At 41.1% G+C, this 12038-nt stretch overlaps 1 protein-coding gene across 1 annotated transcript in view; it reads right to left on the bottom strand.

The window, feature by feature from the left end:
* Nucleotides 1–12038, bottom strand: part of SCD5 (stearoyl-CoA desaturase 5) — a 255645-nt gene that overhangs the window by 120710 nt on the left and 122897 nt on the right. The gene's annotated exons all lie outside the window — the stretch shown is intronic.

Here is a 12038-nt window from a genome sequence, read left to right as displayed (position 1 = left end):
CTTCTTTCTCCCATGATTGTTTTCTCCAAGGAGTGTATCTACCTCAGGTAAATGTTCAACTCACATGCCTGTCTTTTGTTTGACTGGAAGCCACCGGTGTGGATTCAATTCCAGACCTGAAGGGCAGCTAGGGGCCACAGTCTCAGTGGTTCTATCAGTCTCTATCAGACCAGCAAACCTGGTCCCCCCCCTTTATTGTTTTCCAAATGATTTTGAGTTTTGTTCCACATTGTCCTCGCACTCTATCCAGGATCTCCTACCTAGATCCCCTTCTGAGCGGTTGACAGTGTTTGCTGGATCTCACTTCTTTAGGATATATTCAATAGTGTTTCTTTTTCCAACTTTTTAAGGAAGTATCATACTGCTTTCCACAGTGGTTGTATAATTTTACAGTCCCACCAGCAGTATATGAGAGTTCCAATTTCTCCACAGCCTCTCCAGCATTAGTTGTTTTCTGTCTTGTTGAAATTTGCCATTTTTACAGGGGTGTGATGACATACATGAGGCTCACATCTAGCAGTCTTCTCAAGCTGGCAGCTCTCAAGTCACAATCAGCCCAAAGACTTTTTGAAAACTAAACCTACAACTAAAAATAGGGAGCTTTCAAATGGAAAAAAAATCAAATCTCTACTTCTGGCTTCTCCTGGAAAATCGGAAGATCTGGCAATACTGGACCACCTCACTTTCTTCTTTGTAAACTTTCTATTGGGCCTAATGCCCCTTCCCTTCATTGATATTTTATTTATTTTTAGTGGCAATATACACAACCAAATATACATCCATCCACAATTTCTACATGAATAGCTCAATAGCATTGGTTACATGCTTCATTTGTTATCACCATTCTCTCTGTCTCTAACCAACTGTTTCATCACCATCAAGTTAGGCTCTTTATCCCTTAAAGGTACCTTCTCTCTAGACAGGGTTGTTGTTGTTGTTAGCTGTTGTCAAGTCACCCTCTATTCACAGACACTCCATGTGATCTATTAAGGGCTTTCCCTGGCTGATTCTTTTGAAGTAGGTCCCCGGGCCTTTCTTCCTTGCCTGTCATAGTCTGGAAGCTCCACTAAAACTTGTTCAGCCTCACAGCAATGTGCAAACCTCCACTGACAGGAGGGGGGGTAGCTGCACTTGAGGTACACTGGCTGGAAACCAAATCCGCATCTCCCACATAAAAAGTACACCTCTCCAATTCTACATGGTTGCTACCATTTATTCCATGCAGGCGTATGCATTCAAGACTGACCTTCTCCACTCACTACCTGCCTGGCCTCTGATCTGGAGAATAACTGGACTGAATTATCCATTAGGCACAGTATGCACAGTGCCTGAAGCCCATACATCTTTTTTTTTCCCCAGGAGAAAAAAAATGAATGAAATAATAACGAATGTATAATAATGAATCCAATCTGGATCACATTCACCTGTCTACCAAGAGAGCTGTAAAATATAATTTAAAATATTTTTATGTAAGAAGTGGTCCATGAAGGCAAAAGTCATAATGCAACCCTGAGTATTACCAAATTACACCTACTCTTTATTTGGAAAATTGGTAATTAAAAGGGAAAGATTTAAGCATTTATCCTGTCCTTTTAGAAAGAGCAACAATTCATTCCCAGATGATAAGAGAAAGTGCTTCTTCGCAGAAGAATGTTTAAATGTAGATTAGGGGAAAAACCACTGTTCTGCTATTCCCAGTAGTACTGTATGGTCCAAACCCTCCCTTTAGGGCCCAGGCACTCATTCTCCCAAATGCCTGGATTGTTGTTGACTGATAGCTCACAGCTGTATCCTTCTCCAACACTGGCCCTTCACAGAAGGAAGATGGCCAACCTAAGGTTTTGCCCTATCCTGGGGGAAACCCACTTCTAATGCTTAGTTTAAAAAGGGGCTTGACTTTTGCCTCACTTTGGGACATCTCTGAAGGACCATCCAGATCCAGAGCTGCCTATGATAATACAAGGTGAGGCCTCTGTTGAAACTACACTGCCCACCATGCTTCCCTTATTCTCGAATAGATATTGTTATCAAGCACACTCCCCAATAAACAAGCACACAAATCTACATCTCAGAGTCTGTTTCCCAGAGAACCCAACCTAAGGCCCCAATAAATAATGGATCAATGGATCTTAAAACCATTAGGTGAACAACTATTGGTCTCTACTCACCTGGAACAAAAGAGAATGGAGAAAAACCAAGAATCAGAGAAGGAGCCAGAACACAGGACTAATGTCTCCATGAACCATGGCCTGCTCTATCTTGAGACCAGAAGAACTAGACAGTGCCCACTACCACTACTGAATGTTCTGATCAGGGTCACAGTAGATGGATCCTGATAAAAAAGGGAAGGGGGTTGGAAATGCAGAACAGAACTAAATATTCCTGAAGAATTCAGATTTATTGGACCTATTGTTACTAGAAGAATCCCCAAGACTATTGACCTGTGAACCTCTTTAAACCTTAAACAGACACTATGCACTGAAATCACCTTTTAACTAAAGAGCGGGTTAGCTCAAAAAGTGAAGAATGTCACCCTTGAGAACTGTGCTCTTTTAAAAGATTATCCATATGAGACCAAATAGACAAGAGTTACTCTAAAGCATAGATGAGAGTTTGGGAGGCAGTGAGATTTATTGGGATTGGAAGAACTAGAATGGAAGCAATGAGGATGCTAACACAAACCAAAGAATGTAACTAATGTCACTGAACATTATGAAGGGAAACCTGTTTTGCTGTGTATACTTTCACCAAAAATACAATAAGATATTTTTAGAAATTAAGCAAAAGGATTGTTGAGGAATAGTATATCTCCATGGAATCAAAGTATTACCCCCTAGATTTCTTACTAATCACAAAAAGAAAAACATGATTCTACAATGGAGGAATCTGGAGCCACCAATTAACCATGTGATGAAACTTAACATCAATAATAATGGAACATCCTGACATTGGGTGCCTTCTGATGTGATGAGTATGAAACATACAGCATCATCCATGAGACATTTGTGCCAAATATTTTTAACTTTAGTCTAACCATGTCTTTAGACCTAACTCCAAGTATACAGAAAATCAAGGAAAAAGAGGAAACAATCAGACAATACAGAATGTGGGACATTCTACAAGAAAACTGGCCTGGTCTCTTCAAAGATTCAATGCCATAGGCCAGGGCTGTTCTAGATTTAAAGACAGTAAAAAGAAATAACTGCCAAATACAATGGGTGAAACGTGATCAAATACTGATTTTTTAAAAATCATTATAAAAGATATTTTGCATACAACTGGCAAAATTTTAATATAAATGAATATTAGATTTTTTATCAACTTATAAGAATGTCCGTATTTTTAAAATACACGTGGAATTACTTAGGGGTGAAGGGTCAAAAGATGTTACTTTGAGGACTAATGTGCACCTGACCCAAGCCATGGTATTTTTGATCACCTTATATGCACGCAAAAGATGGACAATGAATAAAGAAGACCAAAGAAGAATTGGAGCCTTTGAATTATGCTGTTGATGAAGAGTACTGAAAATACCATGAACTCAGCTCTGGTGGCGTAGTGCCTAAGGCATTTGACTGCTGCCAGAAGGCTGGCTGTTCAAACCCATCAACCACTCCTCAGAAGGAAGATTGGGCAATCACACCACCTCAGAAACCCAAGGAGGGGTCGCTATGAGTCAGATTCAACTCAACAGCAGTGAATTGTTTTTTTTTTTTTTGCCAGAAAAAAGAAAAAAATCTGTCTTGGAAGAAGTACAGCCAGAATGCTCCTTAGAAGGGAGGATGGCTAGACTTCATCTCACACACTTCAGACATGTAATTAGGAGGGACCAGTCCCTGGAGAAGGTCATCATGGTTGGTAAAGTTGAGGGTCATAGAAAAAGAGGAAGGTCCTCAATAAGACAGACTGCCACAGTGGCTGCAACAGTGGGCTTCAGCATAGCAATGATAGTGAGGATGATGCAGGACCAGACACTGTTTCATTCTACTGTGCTTGGGGTCGCTTTGAGGTGGAACTGACTAGATGAGACTGAACAGCAACAAAAGGGTCATAGGGCTTGCAACTTACTTTCAAATGACTAAGAGAAAAATTATAAATAGATAAACAAAATATGGCAAAATCTTGATAATCATTGAATCTAACAGCAGATAGGTAGGAACTCATTGTATAGGAACTCTGGTAGCATAGTGCCTAAGGCAGTTGACTGCTAACCAGAAGGCTGGGGGTTCAAACCTACCAGACACTCCTCGGAAGGAAGGCTGAGCAATCTACTTCCACAGTGATACCACCTCAGAAACCCAAGGAGGGGTCACTATGTGTCGGGTCTGACTCGATGGCACATAACAACAACAACAACAACAACATAACTCTGAAAGTGTTCACGATAAAAGTTTGAGGAAAACAAGCGTCACTAAGAGTCAATACTCAAATACTAGGAACTCATTGTATTATTATTTAAAATTCTATATAACTTTGAAAGTGTTCATAATAAAAGTTTGAGGAAAACAAGTATCACTGAGAGTCAATACCCAAATAGTAAATTTAAACTTTCTTTTTTGGGGGGCAAACTTTAACACCAACAAGGCAAACATTAGAGTCAGAATGCAGATGACCAGCATGAGGAAGTATGGGTTAAAGCTTGCTTTGTACTGGATTTATGATACTAAAATCAGTAAAGTTAAATATATACATATTCCCCTTCCTGCTTACAAATTAGTAAGCCCTAAGATAAGTGGAGGGTCCCTGGGTGATGAAAACAATTAACAAGCTTGGCTGTTAACCAAAAGGCAAGAGGTTTGAGTCCACCCTGAGGTGCCTCAGGAAAAAGGAGAAGAGAAAGTCAGGTAAAAAAGAACTAATGTAAAAAGATAAGTATATTGCTAAGATTGAGCCATCCACTTCCGTAGTGATACTGCCTCAGAAACCCAAGGAAGGGACAGACACTATGAGTCGGATCCGACTCGACAGCAGTGAGTTTGGTTTGTTTGGTTTTTTATGTTTAGCACTTCTCTGATCCTTTCTGAGTCTCTGTTTCTTCATCTACAAAATGGAGAGAACACAATAAAACTGGAAGGATTGTTTTTAGGATTAAAGATAAGAAATGCTAAGTGCCTGGCACATGGTAGATCAATGATAAATGTAACTGCTGTTATTGTGACTGTTTGTGGCAGGGTAGCCATGGCAGCAGGGAGATAAGAACCCAGACATTCTGGCCCCAGGGAGCCATCTTCCAAACCCCTGAGCAGGACTGCCTGTGCCCAGGAACCTCCTCAGAGCAAACTATACACAGCAGATTTTCCTAATAAACCCAGTAAAGGTAATAAATAAGAGGAAAATTTTACCCTCTCTCTGGCAAAAAAAAGTGGACACATTCTGTTGACATTTCAGATTGTGTACTTAAATATCAATAGGAGAATAATCAGGAGGAATTCAAGAAGGGTCCTGAAGGACGAACATAGCCAAAAAAAAAAAGAAAAGCCACATCAGAGTATTTCTAGAGTAATGAGACCAAAGTTTTCCTGTAATCTATTACAAGACCTTGGAATGTTTTACTGCTTTAAAAAATAACTTCCCTGAACTTTAGAAAAATGTACATAAATCTTTCCTTTTCACATGTCATATAGATGACGTTAGGCTTTCTTCAGAACTGAATAGGTTCAAGGGCAAAGCCTTTTGCTTTTTAGAATAAAACCTTGAATGTGAATTTAATTCAAACCCCAAGAAAACTATCATTCAGGTCAGTACTGCCAATGCTGGCATTCTGAGAGCAAGGCCACATCCAAGTTTTATTTCCATTTCACATCAACTACTCGAAGTCCCTCACCTGACACTTTCCTTTTGTCATGCCAAGCAAACAAAAATGACAGCTCTGGGTGGCATGAGGGTGTCTTATTTTATTTTTTCCACTCATTACTGTGACAGCTTTAGCTCATCCATGAAAAATCTAAGACAGAATATCTTGTGAAAATAAAACCCTGAGAAAAAGTATTTGGTTTTGGCCAAACCTAAGAGAAGTAGCTTTTCAAGTGACATGGTGAATCACAGAAAGGAAGTGAGGAAAAGCCACCTGGAGGGTCTCTGCTGACAGGCTTCTGAGGCCCTGGAGGCTCTGAATCAAGATAGCCAGAAGGTGATTAAACAAAGGCACAACAACCACTTTCTGCTGCCAGCATGTTTCTTACTGAAAAATAACCTTGGGTTTTTATAGCAAAGCTAATAGGAACTTTCCCACCTGGGCAAACCTAAATTAGAAAGACCCCAAGTGTGAGACTGGTTATTTTTATTTTGCTTTTTTTTTTTTTTTTTTAATTTAATGGAGACTGCAATAAGAAATACATTGCAATCTAGAACACAAAAATATAAATGAAATGAAATTTTCATAATATAATATTTAATTCTTACTATATGCAGTGTACTGACAGAGAGCAGAAATAGCTTGACAGGGAACTTCCAGAAATTCAAGTTGGATTCAGAAGAGGGCGTGGAATGAGAGATATTATTGCTGATGTCAGATGGCTCTTGGCTGAAAGCAAAGAACACCATAAAGATGTTTACCTGTGTTTTATTGACTACGCAAAGGCATTTGACTGTGTGGATCATAACAAATTATGGATAACATTGCAAAGAACATTCCAGAACACTTAATTGTGCTCATGAGGAACCTGTTCATAGACCAAGAGGATGTCATTCAAACAGAACAAGGGGATACTGCATAGTTAAAAATCAGAAAGGGTGTGTATCAGGGTGTATCCTTTCACCTTACTTCAATCTGTATGCTGAGCAAATAATCTGAGAAGCTGGACTATTAAAGAAGAAAACGACATCAGGTTTGGAGGAAGACTCATTAACAACTTGCCATATGCAGAAGACACAGCCTTGCTTCCTGAAAGTAGAGATGACTCGAAGCATTTACTGATGGAGATGAAATATAGATTACCCCTGATCATACAGAATACAAAAATCCTCACAACTGGACCAATAAGAAACATCATGATACATGAACAAAAGATTGAAGTTGTCAAGGATTTAATTTTACTTGGATCCACAATCAACAACCACAGAAGCAGTAGTCAAGAAATCATGTATTAAACTGGGCAAATCTGCTGTAAAAGACCTCTTTAAGTTGTTAAAGAGCAAAAATGTCATTTTAAGGACTAAGGTTCACCTGATCCAAGCCATGGTATTTTCAATTGCCTCATATGCATGCAAAAGCTGGACAATGAATAAAGAAGACTGAAGAAGAATTGATGCCTTTGAATTATGGTGTTAGCAAAGAATACTGAATATGCCGTGTACTGCCAGAGGGGGGGAAAAAATCTATCTTGGAAGAAATACAACCAGAATGTTCCTTAGAAGCAAGGGTGGTGAGACTTCATCTCAAGTACTTTGGACATGTTATTAGGAGGAACCAGTCCCTGGAGAAGGGCATCATGTCTGGTAAAGTAGAGGATCCAAGAAAAAGAGGAAGACCCTCAATAAGATGGATTGACACAGTGGCTACAACAATAGGTTCAAACATAGCAATGACTGTGAGATGGCACAGGACTGGGCAGGGTTTTCATTCTGTTATATACATTCTGTTGTATATAGAGTCACTATGAGTCAGAACCAACTCAATAGCACCTTGCAGTGTAGTAAATTACCTGGTATGGTTTTTCTAGCCATAAGTCTTTGTAAACTCTGTGGTGGGATTTGCCATGAGCAACTGAGTAGCTCCTGATTGTTAAAGTTATCCACCTGGGGTATTTCTGGTGACAGTGGCACAAATCAATCTTCTGGGAAGTTCTCTCTCTTTCAGGTGGATCAAATTCTGATGTTGGGATTGGTTAGTTTTGCCACTCTGCCAGACTCAAAAGGAGCCCTCCTAGAGGCAGAAGGAGTCTCTCTGACTGCTGAGAAAGATGTGCTGCTGAGAGAAATGCACTCCTGAGAAACATACAGTTGCTGAGAGAGAGAAGCAAGGGACACAGTGCTGAGAGAGAGACAAGAGACATGTACTACTGAGAAAGTGATGTGCTACTGAGACTGCTGGCTGCTGAGTGAGACAGCCGGCTGCAAAAGACTCAGTGCATTTCTGACCTTGAATTGTAGTGTGGTGCTTCCCTAATAAACTTCATAATCTGTGAGTTCTGTGTGGCCACTGCAGTGAATTATTGAACCCAGCAGAGTGGTGGGTGCTGCGGAAAGAATGGTTTTTGAAAGGGCAGGTGGGAGGACTCAATGGCACATAACAGCAACGACAGAGAGCATTATTTACATTTTATCTGAAATTGTCCAACATGGATGCCATCCATATAGAATACAATGAAAATGGTGCTCCTGGATTAGACGTGACACTATTGGCAGCAGAGTTGAATATATTTCAAACACTTAGAAAAGCACTTGTCCTTACTTTCCAGTATGGATTGAGTTTTGTCCCAAAAAATATGTGTTGTAAATCCTAACTCCTGTACCTGTGGTTATAATCCTATTTGGGAATGGGTTTTTCTTTGTTATTTTAACAAGGCAATGTTAGTATAGGGCATATCTTAAATTAGTTTCTTTTGAGATATAAAAGAGGATATTGAGCAAAGACGGAAGCAAGCATAGATGGTGGGAAGACAGGTGCCAAGCCACATGAGGATTACCAAGGAGCCAAAAAACAGAAGCTGAAAAGAGACAATGACCTTCCCCTAGAGCCAACAGAGAAAGAAATCCTTTCCTAGAGCTGCATCCTGAATTTGGACTTCTAGCCTCCTAAACTGTGAGAAAATAATTCTGTTTGTTAAAGCCACCCACTTGTGGTATTTGTTATAGCTTCACTAGACAACTGAGATACTCTCTTTGCATGGACCCCACTCCTGGGGCTGTGATCTCTACCCGTAGCCCTTAACACTCTTTCTCTCATCTCCCAGGGATAGGTGCTGCTCCAGGATTTGTTTCCTTTTTCAGTACTTTGAGAAGTAATAGCCTCCCCTGCCTGCCCGAGATACCCTCAATTGACAGCTAGTCAAAATTGTTCTGACTTAACAGCTAAAGTCTTTACCAATTGGTATTTCCCTGGCTGTAGGAATATCTGGAGTACTCAGGTGGTGGAAACAGTTAAGGCTTGGCTACTAGCCAAAACATTGGCAGTTCAAATACACTCAGAGGTGCCTTGGAAGGAAGGCCTGGCAATTCACTTTCAAAAGGCCACAGCCTTGAAAACTCTACAGAGCTGTTCCACTCTGCACACATGGAGTTACCATGAAATAGACTTGACTTAATGGCAATTAGTTTCTAGTTTAGGAAACATTAGCTTCTCTCAGCCTCCCCTCATTGGCTTTGAGCTTTTCAATGAGCAGCATTCTCTCTCCTATCTCCTCTGAATCATTTTCCAGTCTTAAGCTACTCTAGTTGTTGTTGCTGTTGCTAGGTGCCATCAAATCATCTCCAACTCATAGCGACCCTATGAGCAGCAGAATGAAACCACCCAGTCCTGTGCCATGCCTGTGATCCCTGCTATACCTGAGCCCATTGTTGCAGCCACTGTGTCAATCCATCTCGTTGAGGGTCTTCCCCTTTTTCGTTGACCCTCCACTTTACCAAGCATGACATCCTTCTCCAGAGAATGGTCCCTTCTGACAACATGACCAAAGTAGGTGAGACGAAGTCTGGCCCTTCTCGCTTCCAAGGAGCATTCCGCCTGGACTTCTTCCAGGACAGATTTGTTAGTTCTTTTAGCAGTCCATGGTACTTTACTACTCTAGTAGGTTAGGCCATTTAAGAATCATCACCCTGAATTTTCTTCTGTTTTTTTGTTTGTTTTTTGCCTACCTGTCTTCCTCCTCCCCACTTTTAACAAATATCTTTTGGTTCTCACAATTCTTCCCTGCCATTGTGTGTCCTCTGGGATTACCAATTAATGATCTCCTCCCTCCAGTGGGCAGTTATCAGCAACTCATCTGAGCAGCTGTCCTCAGCCCAGGCAGCACATTAGAAACACTTGGGGGGAGCTTTTAAAAGTACTGGATCCCAGTTTGCATCCCAGACCAGTTAAATGAGAAACTCCGAAGGTGGGATCCAGATGTTGGTATTTTTAAGCTTTCCAAATGACCGCAAAGTACAACTAAGGTTGGAAACTCTCTTTTATTATTCTCACTTGGGGAATTTACAGTGCATATTTCCACGTTAAAAAGCAACTCCAATATGACTTGGGAACACCTCTATGGACTTTTATTTTTCTTCTGAAATAAACAAGGTGCTAAATTTCTATTTTTAATCTTTGTCTCCACTCAAAGACACTCCTCCAACCAGCAGGAGAGCAGAAGCTCCAACTTCCAGGGAGTTTACGTGCCCACAGTCCAGGGAGATTACAAAGGTCTCTTCTCAAGCCAAGACCTGCATCTCTGAGAAGCAGGCCTTTAAACCAAAATGAAGCCAAAAATTCCCACCACTGTGCATGCATGAGAATCTCAGAGAAGATTTAATTTATGTGCCAATATCAGAAGCTCTGGCCCCAGAAGAGATACTGAGAAGGACTTCATTTCTGATGCCCAGATCCTCAGGGAACCAGGATTAAGACATCAAACAAAAGAAGATGAGGAACTAAAGGCAGTGGTGCTATATCTGTCTGGAGGAGTCAGGAGGGTTACAAAGAGAATGTGGTTTCTGATTTGGATTTTTGAGGAGGAATAGGAATCTTCTAGGCAGAGGAGAGAGAGACAGGCATGGAAGTGCTTAGAGAAAGGACTGGCATTCTGTGTGTCCAAAATAGCCACGGCTGTTTTCATCCAAAGCTCCCCAAACCCAAAAAGTGAGAATATCTTCTTTGAGTCTTCAAAAGATGGAACAGCAACACCAAATTTAAAGAACCCAAGGCACCAAGAGGTATCACAAGAGTTTGTGATAAACTGCCAAGTTTGTGAAGACAATAAGTTGTGATTGTTCAGAAGGTAGAGAGGTACATTTGGGGCTGGAAAGGTAAGGCAAGTGTCTTAGTTATTTGTGCTGCTTTAACAGGAATACCATAAGTGGGTAGCTTTAACAAACAGAAATTTATTTTCTCACAGTTAGGAGGCAAGAAGCCCGAATTCAAGTGCTGGTTCTAGGAGACAGCTCTCTGTCTATCTCTCTCTCTCTGTCCACTCTGGGGGAAGGCCCCTGTCTCTTTTCAGTTTCTATTTCTAGGTTCCTAGGCAATTATGTGGGAGCTTTTGTAGCGTAGTGCCTAAAGCACTTGGGTGCTAACTAGAAGGCTGGAGTTCAAACCCACCAGCCCTTCTTGAAAGGAAGATGGGGCAATCTACTTCCATAGTGATACTGCCTCAGAAACCCTAGGAGGGGTTGGCTTGAGTCAGGTCTGACTTGACAGCACATAACAACAACAACAGGCAGTTATGTAAGGAGCTCTGGTAGCACAGTGCCTAAGGCATCTGACTGCTAACCAAAAGGTTGGTGGTTCAAACTGAACAGCCACTCCGCAGAAGCAAGACTAGACAATCTACTTCCGTAAAGATTTACTGCCTCAGAAACCCAATGGGGATTGCTATGAGTCAGAATCAACTCGATGGCAGTGGGTTTGGTTTTTTGGCTTCTTGGCACTTATTTGGCATGTATCTTCCCCTCTGTTTGTGCTTCCTTGCTCACTTGGTTATTCTGCTCTTTCTTTTCCCAAAAGAGATTGATTTAAGACATAACCTATTGTCCATTGCTATCAAGACAATTCCAGCTGACAGCAACCATTTAGGACAGAGCAGAACTCCCACCCTAGGGTTTCCAAGGTCATAATCTTTACAGAAGCAGACTGCCACATCTTTCTGCCATGGAGTGGCTAGCAGGTTCAAACCGCTGACCTCTTCATTAGCAGCTGAGTGCTTCACCACAGGGCACACCCTACACTAACACTGCCTCATTGACATAACAAAGAAAATCCCTTCCCAAATGGGATAATAACCACAGGTATAGGGGTTAGGATTCACAACACATATTTTAGGGGACATAATTTAATTCATGGGAGCTCTGGTAGCATAGTGGCTAAGGCACTTGACTGCTAACCAGAAGGCTGGCAGTTCAAACCC

Source organism: Orycteropus afer, unplaced genomic scaffold, assembly GCF_000298275.1.
Source record: "Orycteropus afer afer isolate SDZICR_OR568_19922 unplaced genomic scaffold, OryAfe1.0 scaffold00172, whole genome shotgun sequence".
NCBI lineage: Eukaryota > Metazoa > Chordata > Mammalia > Tubulidentata > Orycteropodidae > Orycteropus > Orycteropus afer.
The sequence above is the reverse complement of the archived record's forward strand: the minus strand, read 5'-3'. Positions and strand labels throughout refer to the sequence as shown.